The sequence below is a fragment of the Gadus chalcogrammus genome, chromosome 21 (assembly GCF_026213295.1).
Source record: "Gadus chalcogrammus isolate NIFS_2021 chromosome 21, NIFS_Gcha_1.0, whole genome shotgun sequence".
Taxonomy (NCBI): domain Eukaryota; kingdom Metazoa; phylum Chordata; class Actinopteri; order Gadiformes; family Gadidae; genus Gadus; species Gadus chalcogrammus.
Genome location: NC_079432.1, coordinates 8,787,620 through 8,800,345, shown reverse-complemented (window position 1 = coordinate 8,800,345; position 12,726 = coordinate 8,787,620). Strand labels below are relative to the sequence as shown.

The following is a 12,726-nucleotide window of genomic DNA, read 5'->3' as shown; positions in this document are numbered from 1 at the left end:
CGACCAATAAAAAACAACAGTGTTACCCCTTATGTTTTTTTTCATGACGACCAATAAAAAACGACAGTGTTACCCCTTATGAAATATATGACAAAGACAACAGTGTTACCCTTTGTTTTTTTCATGACGACGAATAAAAAACAACAGTGTTACCCCTTATGTTTTTTTTCATCATGACCAATAAAAAACAACAGTGTTACCCCTTATGTTTTTTTTCATCATGACCAATAAAAAACGACAGTGTTACCCCTTATGTTTTTTTCATGACTGATAAAAAACGACAGTTACCCCTTATATTTTATTTGACAAAGACAACAGTGTTACCCCTTATGTTTTTTTTCATGACGACCAATAAAAAACGACAGCATTACCCCTTATGTTTTTTTCATGACGACTGATAAAAAACGACAGTGTTACCCCTTATATTTTATTTGACAAAGACAACAGTGTTACCCCTTGTTTTTTTTCATGAAGACCGATAAAAAACGACAGTGTTACCCCTGATGTCTTTTTTTCATGACGACCAATAAAACTGAGTGTTACCCCTTATGTTTTTTTCACAACGACCAATAATAAACAACAGTGTTACCCCTTATGTTTTTTTTCATGACGACCAAAAAAAACAACAGTGTTACCCCTTTTGTTTTTTTTCATGACGAGCAATAAAAAACAACAGTGTTACCCCTTATGTTTTTTTTCATGACGACCAATAAAAAACAACAGTGTTACCCCTTATGTTTTTTTTGATGACGACCAATAAAAAACAACAGTGTTACCCCTTATGTTTTTTTTCATGACGACCAAAGAAAAACAACAGTGTCACCCCCTATGTTTTATTTGATAAATGTCGACAGTGTTTTCCCCTTATATTTATTTCATGACGGCCGATAAAAAACGACACAGTTACCCCTCATGTTTTTTCCATGTTGACCAATAAAAAACGACAGTGGCACCCCTGCCGACGTTTTTGCGGGGATCCGAACATGAGCTGTTTAGAGTGTTAACCTCCGAACTTAACAATGCACCATCAAGACACCGGTTAAAATCATCACAAAGGTTATACTTGACTTTATAATTCGCATGAAATAGAGATATGAGTCTTCCAACAGATGTCATCTACCAGACTTGAACCCCGGTCTCCAGGGGGTTAGGCAGAGTGCACTCCACTGCACCACTGAGGCGATGACATTACACAATAATCAATCATCAATAAAGAGGATATACATGACATTAAAATGTATGTTTGTATTTCTATTATTTCCCTTATGTTTTTTTTCACAACGACCAATAATAAACAACAGTGCTACACCTTATGTTTTTTTTCATGACGACCTAAAAAAACAACAGTGTTACCCCCTTTACGTTTTTTTTCATGACGACCAATAAAAAACAACAGTGTTACCCCTTATATTTTATTTGACAAAGACAACAGTGTTACCCCTTATGTTTTTTTTCATGACGACCAATAAAAAACAAGTGTTACCCCTTAGGATTTTTTTCATGACGACCAATAAAAAACGACAGTGTTACCCCTAATGAAATATTTGACAAAGACAACAGTGTTAACCTTTGTTTTTCTTCATGACGACCAATAAAAAACAACAGTGTTACCCCTTATGTTTTTTTTCATGACGACCAATAAAAAACAAGTGTTACCCCTTATGATTTTTTTCATGACGACCAATAAAAAACAACAGTGTTACCCCTTATGTTTTTTTTCATGACGACCAATAAAAAACGACAGTGTTACCCCTTATGAAATATATGACAAAGACAACAGTGTTACCCTTTGTTTTTTTCATGACGACGAATAAAAAACAACAGTGTTACCCCTTATGTTTTTTTTCATCATGACCAATAAAAAACAACAGTGTTACCCCTTATGTTTTTTTTTCATCATGACCAATAAAAAACGACAGTGTTACCCCTTATGTTTTTTTCATGACTGATAAAAAACGACAGTTACCCCTTATATTTTATTTGACAAAGACAACAGTGTTACCCCTTATGTTTTTTTTCATGACGACCAATAAAAAACGACAGCATTACCCCTTATGTTTTTTTCATGACGACTGATAAAAAACGACAGTGTTACCCCTTATATTTTATTTGACAAAGACAACAGTGTTACCCCTTGTTTTTTTTCATGAAGACCAATAAAAAACAACAGCGTTACCCCTTATGATTTTTTTCATGACGAGCAATAAAAAACAACAGCGTTACCCCTTATGATTTTTTTCATGACGACCAATAAAAAACAACAGCGTTACCCCTTATGATTTTTTTCATGACGACCAATAAAAAACAACAGTGTTACCCTTATGTTTTTTTTCATGACGACCAATAAAAAACAACAGTGTTACCCCTTATGATTTTTTTCATGACGACCAATAAAAAACAACAGTGTTACCCTTATGTTTTTTTTCATGACGATCAATAAAAAACAACAGTGTTACCCCTTATGTTTTTTTTCATGACGACCAATAAAAAACAACAGTGTTACCCCTTATGTTTTTTTTCATGATGACCAAAGAAAAACAACAGTGTCACCCCCTATGTTTTATTTGATAAATGTCAACAGTGTTTTCCCCTTATATTCTTTCCATGTTGACCAATAAAAAACGACAGTGGCACCCCTGCCAACGTTTTTGCAGGGATCCGAACATGAGCTGTTTAGTGTGTCTGCCTCCGAACTTAACAATGCACCATCAAGACACCGGTTAAAGTCATCACAAAGGTTATACTTGACTTTATAATTCGCATGAAATAGAGATATGAGTCTTCCAACAGATGTCATCTACCAGACTTGAACCCCGGTCTGCAGGGGGTTAGGCAGAGTGCACTCCACTGCACCACTGAGGCGATGACATTACACACTAATCAATCATCAATAAAGAGGATATACATGACATTAAAATGTATGTGTATTTCTATTATTTCCCTTATGTTTTTTTTCATGACGACCAATAAAAAACAACAGTGTTACCCCTTATGTTTTTTTTCATGATGACCAATAAAAAACGACAGTGTTACCCCTTATGTTTTTTTTCATGACGACCAATAAAAAACAACAGTGTTACCCTTGTTTTTTTTCATGACGACCAATAAAAAACAACAGTGTTACCCCTTATGTTTTTTTTCATGACGACCAATAAAAAACAACAGTGTTACCCCTTATGTTTTTTTTCATGACGACCAATAAAAAACAACAGTGTTACCCTTGTTTTTTTTCATGACGACCAATAAAAAACAACAGTGTTACCCCTTATGATTTTTTTCATGACGACCAATAAAAAACAACAGTGTTACCCTTGTTTTTTTTCATGACGATCAATAAAAAACAACAGTGTTACCCCTTATGTTTTTTTTCATGACGACCAATAAAAAACAACAGTGTTACCCCTTATGTTTTTTTTATGACGCCCAAAGAAAAACAACAGTGTCACCCCCTATGTTTTATTTGATAAATGTCAACCTTATATTCTTTCCATGTTGACCAATAAAAAACAACAGTGGCACCCCTGCCAACGTTTTTGCAGGGATCCGAACATGAGCTGTTTAGAGTGTCAGCCTCCGCACTTAACAATGCACCATCAAGACACCGGTTAAAGTCATCACAAAGGTTATACTTGACTTTATAATTCGCATGAAATAGAGATATGAGTCTTCCAACAGATGTCATCTACCAGACTTGAACCCCGGTCTGCAGGGGGTTAGGCAGAGTGCACTCCACTGCACCACTGAGGCGATGACATTACGGAATAATCAATCATCAATAAAGAGGATATACATGACATTAAAATGTATGTGTGTATTTCTATTATTTCCCTTATGTTTTTTTTCATGACGACCAATAAAAAACAACAGTGTTACCCCTTATGATTTTTTTCATGATGACCAATAAAAAACGACAGTGTTACCCCTTATGTTTTTTTCATGACGACTGATAAAAAACGAGTTACCCCTTATATTTTATTTGACAAAAACAACAGTGTTGACCCTTATGTTTTTTTTCATGACGACCAATAAAAAACAACAGTGTTACCCCTTATGTTTTTTTTCATGACGAGCAATAAAAAACAACAGTGTTACCCCTTATGATTTTTTTCATGACGACCAATAAAAAACAACAGTGTTACCCCTTATGATTTTTTTCATGACGACCAATAAAAAACAACAGTGTTACCCCTTATGTTTTTTTTCATGACGACCAATAAAAAACAACTGTGTTACCCCTTACGATTTTTTTCATGACGACCAATAAAAAACAACAGTGTTACCCCTTATGTTTTTTTTCATGACGACCAATAAAAAACAACAGTGTTACCCCTTATGTTTTTTTTCATGACGACCAAAGAAAAACAACAGTGTCACCCCCTATGTTTTAATTGATAAATGTCGACAGTGTTTTCCCCTTATATTTTTTCCATGTTGACCAATAAAAAACGACAGTGGCACCCCTGCCAACATTTTTGCAGGGATCCGAACATGAGCTGTTTAGAGTGTCAGCCTCCGAACTTAACAATGCACCATCAAGACACCGGTTAAAGTCATCACAAAGGTTATACTTGACTTTATAATTCGCATGAAATAGAGATTTGAGTCTTCCAACAGATGTCATCTACCAGACTTGAACCCCAGTATGCAGGGGGTTAGGCAGAGTGCACTCCACTGCACCACTGAGGCGATGACATTACACAATAATCAATCATCAATAAAGAGGATATACATGACATTAAAATGTATGAGTGTATTTCTATTATTTCCCTTATGTTTTTTTTCACAACGACCAATAATAAACAGTGTTACCCCTTATGTTTTTTTTCATGACGACCAAAAAAAACAACAGTGTTACCCCCTTTGTTTTTTTTCATGACGACCAATAAAAAACAACAGTGTTACCCCTTGTTTTTTCCATGACGACTGATAAAAAACGACAGTGTTACCCCTTATATTTTATTTGACAAAGACAACAGTGTTACCCCTTATGTTTTTTTTCATGACGACCAATAAAAAACAACAGTGTTACCCCTTATGTTTTTTTTCATGACGACCAATAACAAACGACAGTGTTACCCCTTATGAAATATTTGACAAAGACAACAGTGTTACCCTGTTTTATTTCATGACGACCAATAAAAAACAACAGTGTTACCCCTTATGTTTTTTTTCATGATGACCAATAAAAAACGACAGTGTTACCCCTTATGTTTTTTTCATGACTGATAAAAAACGACAGTTACCCCTTATATTTTATTTGACAAAGACAACAGTGTTACCCCTTATGTTTTTTTTCATGACGACCAATAAAAAACAACAGTGTTACCCCTTATGTTTTTTTCATGACGACTGATAAAAAACGACAGTGTTACCCCTTATATTTTATTTGACAGAGAACAGTGTTAACCCTTATGTTTTTTTTCATGACGACCGATAAAAAACGACAGTGTTACCCCTTACCTTTTTTTTTCATGACGACCAATAAAAAACAGAAGTTTTACCCCTGATGTCATTTTTTCATGACGACCAATAAAAACCGACAGTGTTACCCCTTATGTTTTTTTTTCATGACGACCAATAAAAAACGACAGTGTTACCCCTTATGTTTTTTTTCATGATGACAAATAAAAAAACGACAGTGTTACCCCTTATGAAATATTTGACAAAGACAACAGTGTTACCCTTTGTTTTTTTTCATGATGACCAATAAAGGCGATGACATTACACAATTATCAATCATCAATAAAGAGGATATACATGACATTAAAATGTATGTGTGTATTTCTATTATTTCCCTTATGTTTTTTTTCAGGACGACCAATAAAAAACAACAGTGTTACCCCTTATGATTTTTTTCATGATGACCAATAAAAAACGACAGTGTTACCCCTTATGATTTTTTTCATGATGACCAATAAAAAACAACAGTGTTACCCCTTATGATTTTTTTCATGATGACCAATAAAAAACGACAGTGTTACCCCTTATGTTTTTTTCATGACGACTGATAAAAAACGACAGTTACCCCTTATATTTTATTTGACAAAAACAACAGTGTTACCCCTTATGTTTTTTTTCATGACGACCAATAAAAAACAACAGTGTTACCCCTTGTTTTTTTTCATGACGAGCAATAAAAAACAGTGTTACCCCGTATGATTTTTTTCATGACGACCAATAAAAAACAACAGTGTTACCCCTTATGACTTTTTTCATGACGACCAATAAAAAACAACAGTGTTACCCCTTATGTTTTTTTCATGACGACCAATAAAAAACAACAGTGTTACCCCTTATGTTTTTTTTCATGACGACCAATAAAAAACAACAGTGTTACCCCTTATGTTTTTTTTCATGACGACCAAAGAAAAACAACAGTGTCACCCCCTATGTTTTAATTGATAAATGTCGACAGTGTTTTCCCCTTATATTTTTTCCATGTTGACCAATAAAAAACGACAGTGGCACCCCTGCCGACGTTTTTGCAGGGATCCGAACATGAGCTGTTTAGAGTGTCAGCCTCCGAACTTAACAATGCACCATCAAGACACCAGTTAAAGTCATCACAAAGGTTATACTTGACTTTATAATTCGCATGAAATAGAGATATGAGTCTTCCAACAGATGTCATCTACCAGACTTGAACCCCAGTATGCAGGGGGTTAGGCAGAGTGCACTCCACTGCACCACTGAGGCGATGCCATTACACAATAATCAATCATCAATAAAGAGGATATACATGACATTAAAATGTATGCGTGTATTTCTATTATTTCCCTTATGTTTTTTTTCACAACGACCAATAATAAACAACAGTGTTACCCCTTATGTTTTTTTTCATGACGACCAAAAAAAAACAACAGTGTTACCCCCTTTGTTTTTTTTCATGACGACCAATAAAAAACAACAGTGTTACTCCTTATGTTTTTTTTCATGACCAATAAAACACAACAGTGTTACCCCTTGTTTTTTCCATGACGACTGATAAAAAACGACAGTGTTACCCCTTATATTTTCTTTGACAAAGAGAACAGTGTTACCCCTTATGTTTTTTTTCATGACGACCGATAAAAAACGACAGTGTTACCCCTTACCTTTTTTTTCATGACGACCAATAAAAAAACAGAAGTTTTACCCCTGATGTCATTTTTTCATGACGACCAATAAAAACCGACAGTGTTACCCCTTATGTTTTTTTTTCATGACGACCAATAAAAAAACGACAGTGTTACCCCTTATGAAATATTTGACAAAGACAACAGTGTTACCCTTTGTTTTTTTCATGATGACCAATAAAGGCGATGACATTACACAATAATCAATCTTCAATAAAGAGGATATACATGACATTAAAATGTATGTGTGTATTTCTATTATTTCCCTTGTTTTTTTTCACAACGACCAATAATAAACAACAGTGTTACCCCTTATGTTTCATTTGATAAAAACGACAGTGTTACCCCTCGTGTTTTTTTTCATGACGAACAAAGAAAAACAACAGTGACACCCCCTATGTTTTATTTGATAAATATCGACAGTGTTTTCCCCTTATATTTATTTCATGACGGCCGATAAAAAACGACATAGTTACCCCCCATGTTTTTTCCATGTTGACCAATAAAAAACGACAGTGGCACCCCTGCCGACGTTTTTGCAGGGATCCGACCAATAAAAAACGACAGTGTTACCCTTTGTTTTTTTTCATGACGACCATTAAAAAACAACAGTGTTACCCCTTACGTTTTTTTCATGACGACCAATAAAAAACAACAGTGTTACCCCTTATGTTTTTTTTTCATGACGACCAATAAAAAGCAAAAGTGTTACCCCTTACGTTTTTTTTCATGACGACCGATAAAAAACAACAGTGTTACCCCTTACCTTTTTTTTCATGACGACCAATAAAAAACAGAAGTGTTACCCCTGATGTCTTTTTTTCATGACGACCAATAAAAACTGACAGTGTTACCTCTTATGTTTTTTTTCATGACGACCAATAAAAAACGACAGTGTTACCCCTTATGTTTTTTTTCATGATGACCAATAAAAAACAGTGTTACCCCTTATGTTTTTTTTCATGACGACCAATAAAAAACAACAGTGTTACCCCTTATGGTTTTTTTCATGACGACCAAAGAAAAACGACAGTGTTACCCCTTATGTTTCATTTGATAAAAACGACAGTGTTACCCCTTGTGTTTTTTTTCATGACGAACAAAGAAAAACAGTGTCACCCCCTATGTTTTATTTGATAAATATCAACAGTGTTTTCCCCTTATATTTATTTCATGACGGCCGATAAAAAACTACATAGTTACCCCTCATGTTTTTTCCATGTTGACCAATAAAAAACGACAGTGGCACCCCTGCCGACGTTTTTGCAGGGATCCGACCAATAAAAAATGACAGTGTTACCCCTTATGTTTTTTTTCATGACGACCAATAAAAAACAACAGTGTTACCCCTTGCGTTTTTTTCATGACGACCAATAAAAAACAACAGTGTTACCCCTTATGTTTTTTTTCATGACGACCAATAAAAAAACGACACTGTTACCCCTTATGAAATATTTGACAAAGACAACAGTGTTACCCTTTGTTTTTTTTCATGACGACCAATAAAAAACAACAGTGTTACCCAGGGACGCGGGAAGTGGGGGTGCTTAGGGTGCTGCAGCTGCCCCTGGCTGTAACTGCAAGTGAGAACGTTTTCTGAACGAATCAGTACTTTTTTTTTTTTTGTGCATCGTGTTAAAAAAATAAAATAAAAAATACAAAGCATTTTCAAAGTTGCGCCCGAGCTTAACAGTGCTAAAAAGAACCAATGGCTATGAGCCCTTCATAATGGGTTCTGATTGGTTGAGGGTTAGGGTTATAGTTATCGGTAGAACTGTTAAACAAGAGATAGACTGTGTTCTCTTCGTCGACTGAATAAGAGAGGTGGGATGGAGTCTGATGGGCACAGGAATAAACAGCAACACTCAAGTCACTGCCCATATAGTCGATCAAATTGTATAGCTATTTATTTGAATTTACTGAATGACGACGACAGGGAATGGAACTGACAAAGATTGAAAATACATGCTTTTTTTGATGGATTCAGTGCAGTCATACGCTGTTATTGTTGGTCGGGATGATAATGATAATGCCGTATGAACAATTGCATGATAATTAGATGTTTGACGAGTAAAAAAAAGTTTAAAGTTAAAAATCCTAACAAAAAAAAGTATGAATCAACTTAAAAAACAAGTTGCTCGACTTCCACTTGCCATGTGCATAATTGATGTAGGTCTAATTGAAAACCAAAAAAATCAAACTAAACGCCTGTTTTTACTTGTAAACACGGAAGAAATCCATCTTTCACTTTCAACAACCAATGATTACAAACCAAGACCTTTGGATGACAGCAAAATCAGTGGACGACATGGAGCTAAGAGAAGGATGGAGCAGTGCTTAGCCTGTCCGCCCCTAGCGGATCCGGTCTGCTAGCGCGGACCTGCCAAGACCTGCACCGTGTGGACCAGCCGACCCAAGCCCTCGGTGATCAACTGGGTGGCACAGATGGATTCCTGGGGGAGGAAAGGAAAAGGGTGAGGGACTGCATATCGGTGTCTTTTAATTTGTCGCTTTTCATTAGAGCCGTGCAACAAGCAGTCATGGGGACACAAGACGTACGCTACTAACGAAATGAAAAGATGTGCAAGGAAAGTGCGCAACTTACATCGGAGAGCAAAATAACATTCTAAGTAAAGTAGAGGAAGTATGGATGAGCTTGCAACAAAATGCTCACTTGATGCTAATGTAGTCTCATGCGGGGCGAAAAAAACACCATGATTGTTTTCCCTCTAGATACGTTAGCCCTTATCAAGCAGTTCTAGATAGTTAGTGTCCAGTCAGTGTGACGAAGCAAACCATAGCAGCCACAGACCCAGCCAGATGGATGTAGATAGTGGAATCTAATAGAAGGGTGTTAACCTGCATTATGTAGGCTGATTATTATCAGCAGCCTCTCTAGTGACTCGAGTTGTGGCTGCACCATTTTCACATGACTGTTAATGTCAAAAGGTTTATCAGAACAAATGAAAATACTTTATCGTGAACAACTCACTGTATGGATCGACTTGTAGATCGGCGTATTATTCTTGAAAACTTTCTAGTTCTGAAATTGAGAGTTATTAGCTCTAGTGGAAAAGTTACATAGTGCAGGTTTAACCATTTCAATATTTGGGCGCACTGACTACAAGTCCTGAGCCCTGTGATTATTAATGACTATTGCTATATCAGATCATTGTAAATATCAACAGGAGCTTCTGGGGTATGGTGCAACAATTATGATTAGGTATTTGGTTAGGCTCTGACACTCCGCACTATATGTTTAAGTCCTTATCAAGCCATGACTACAGTTAAGTTGCTATTTGCTGAAATGTACTATAGTTTGAGTTTTAATTGGGTTGTTCAAATAATAGTTTGACGACTTCAGTTGCAAATTCTGGATTTGGGGGGAAGGGGTGTTATTGGAATTTAATTATGATTATCCGACACGCCCAGTGCCTCCATGCCATTGGTTGGCCGTACATCTCATGCCAATGACTTCATTTTTAATAGGTGTGGGTTTTAAAATTTAATTTGGATGGGTCTGGAATAGGCAGTGTTTCTACATGTAAAAAACTGGTGAGGCTAACATTTTTTATTCTTTTAAATGATGAACCAGTGTTCGTGACGTCACCCGATTATTTTCACAGTTGTGGCGATCTTTGTAGATGTTGACTCCGCCTGCTCCCGGCTATCCTGCCCAACACAGGACTGTATGTAAAAATCTAGTACAACATCTGACCTGTGAAGGGCATTCATACGCTAAACAGCGTCTAAACTGCCGAAATCATTAAACAAAAATGGTAGACCCCTTCACTTTTGTTAGTGTTTCTACTGGCTTTTCAGGCATACAGACATCCATCCAAACAAATTATGGGGCATTTTAATTTTGTTTGAAATTCATTTTTGGAAAAAGTTACAGCCCTAATATAATACAAATAAAATGGATAATTTTCCTAAAAAAGCAAAAGTATTTCGAAACAGAGATTGAGCTTCCTTCATTGGTCTTACTTAGTAAAATGTTGGGTATGGGATCTGCGAAACGTCAGCAGATTTTGAAAACACACAACTGAAATGGTCCAACCCCCTCTCCTTCAGCGCTGACTCTGACTCCACCCATTCCAAGTACATGGACGCGCAATCATGCACGAGCGCGAACACAGATGCGCGAGAGCGAGCCATTACTTAGTTAGCTAGCTCCAGTAGCTACCGCAGGATAACAACAAACAGAAGCTTGCTCTGGGACACGAGCTTTGAGTACGTGCACGAAGGGGTCGTGCGGGGAGCGCAGTACGACCGTTTGATTGACGTACTTACTGTCCAATGCCAATCGGTGGGTCTGGAAATTATTGGCTGGAGTTTTTCAAGCCCTGCCCGTTCCACAGATGACTGACTTGTTTAATTTTTATGTCAGTACTTCTAAATCAGTGGCTGTAAGTGGGTTATGATAGGGATTTCAAGTAATTTTGCAAAAATTGCCAAAAAAGAGAATTCCATACCCAACCTTTAAGTGATCCAACCATGCTGTTTGTAGCCCTGGATTGGTGTTTCCCATTCTCCATTCAGCCCTCCACCCACAAGGACCTGCCAGGACAGCAGGCAGGTACTTGGGCCATCACAACCATTACAAATAAAAATATACTTTAACACTATTCAGTATGCTGGGCTTTTTGTTTTTTAACTAAGTGACTGTTCTCCATGTATCAGATATACATATATTCAATTAATAAAGTACATTAGTGCAGCTTTTAATCTTTTATTGCTGACATCAAAACATTGCAAGAATGAAAGTATAGTTTTTAAAAGTTTTGAAACTAAGCTTCCGTAAACCTCAGAATAAAATGATACCACTGCAAACAGCTGTAAGAGAGCTACTATAAAAACCTAATATCAGTTTACCATGGAGTACACCTCCCATAGGCCTAAGCAGTGTCCTTGAGGAGAAATCAAAGAAAATAGCTGTGAAAGAAAAGATTCAGAATGGCCTGTCTTGGTTTAAAGCCCACTCGCCACCACGACAAGGCGCAGGCCAGCAGTGGGAACATATAAGGCTGGAAAAACATAAATAGACTGAAGAGCACAAGACATAAGGCGTTTTACCTCTAATTTTTCCTCCAGACGAAGGGTCTCAAATCTGTGCTCCAATAAATGATCTACCACATTCATGTTGTCGATTCTTTTTCGTTTGTGTGACTCCGGCATGTTTGTTAGCAAAGTTATCCTTCTCCTTCTCTTCTTCGCTACCGGACTTCTTGCACGCGGCACGTGGGGTGAGGTGGGAGGAAACTCGAGTCATGACTCATCACGTGCCTCACCCTACAGCCAATGAACTTTGGAAAACGAAATGACGTTGTTGTGGAACGAACCATATATGTCCATGGCGGTCCCGGTGGGGCTAGCCCCACCAGGAAGTAAAATAATCTCCGTCCACTTCAACAGAGAAACACTGAGCATGCGCATTTCAATGTTTCAAGGCAAATACACATTGCATTTTAACTTATTATTTTATAGTACTTTCTGGGGAGATTATGTTTTAAATAAATATATATATATATATATATATATATATATATATATATATATATATATATATATATATATATATATATAAAAAAAAAATACATATTATATTTTT

At 36.5% G+C, this 12,726-nt stretch overlaps 1 long non-coding RNA gene across 1 annotated transcript; it reads right to left on the bottom strand.

Annotated features, from left to right (window-relative positions):
* Positions 1 to 3,184: 3,184 nt before the first annotated feature.
* Positions 3,185 to 12,375, bottom strand: LOC130374803 (uncharacterized). Its single transcript, XR_008893681.1, has 3 exons — positions 12,192 to 12,375; positions 11,591 to 11,675; positions 3,185 to 9,568 (listed from the first exon to the last, which is right to left on the bottom strand). It is a non-coding gene; the product is annotated as an uncharacterized LOC130374803 (long non-coding RNA).
* Positions 12,376 to 12,726: the final 351 nt, after the last annotated feature.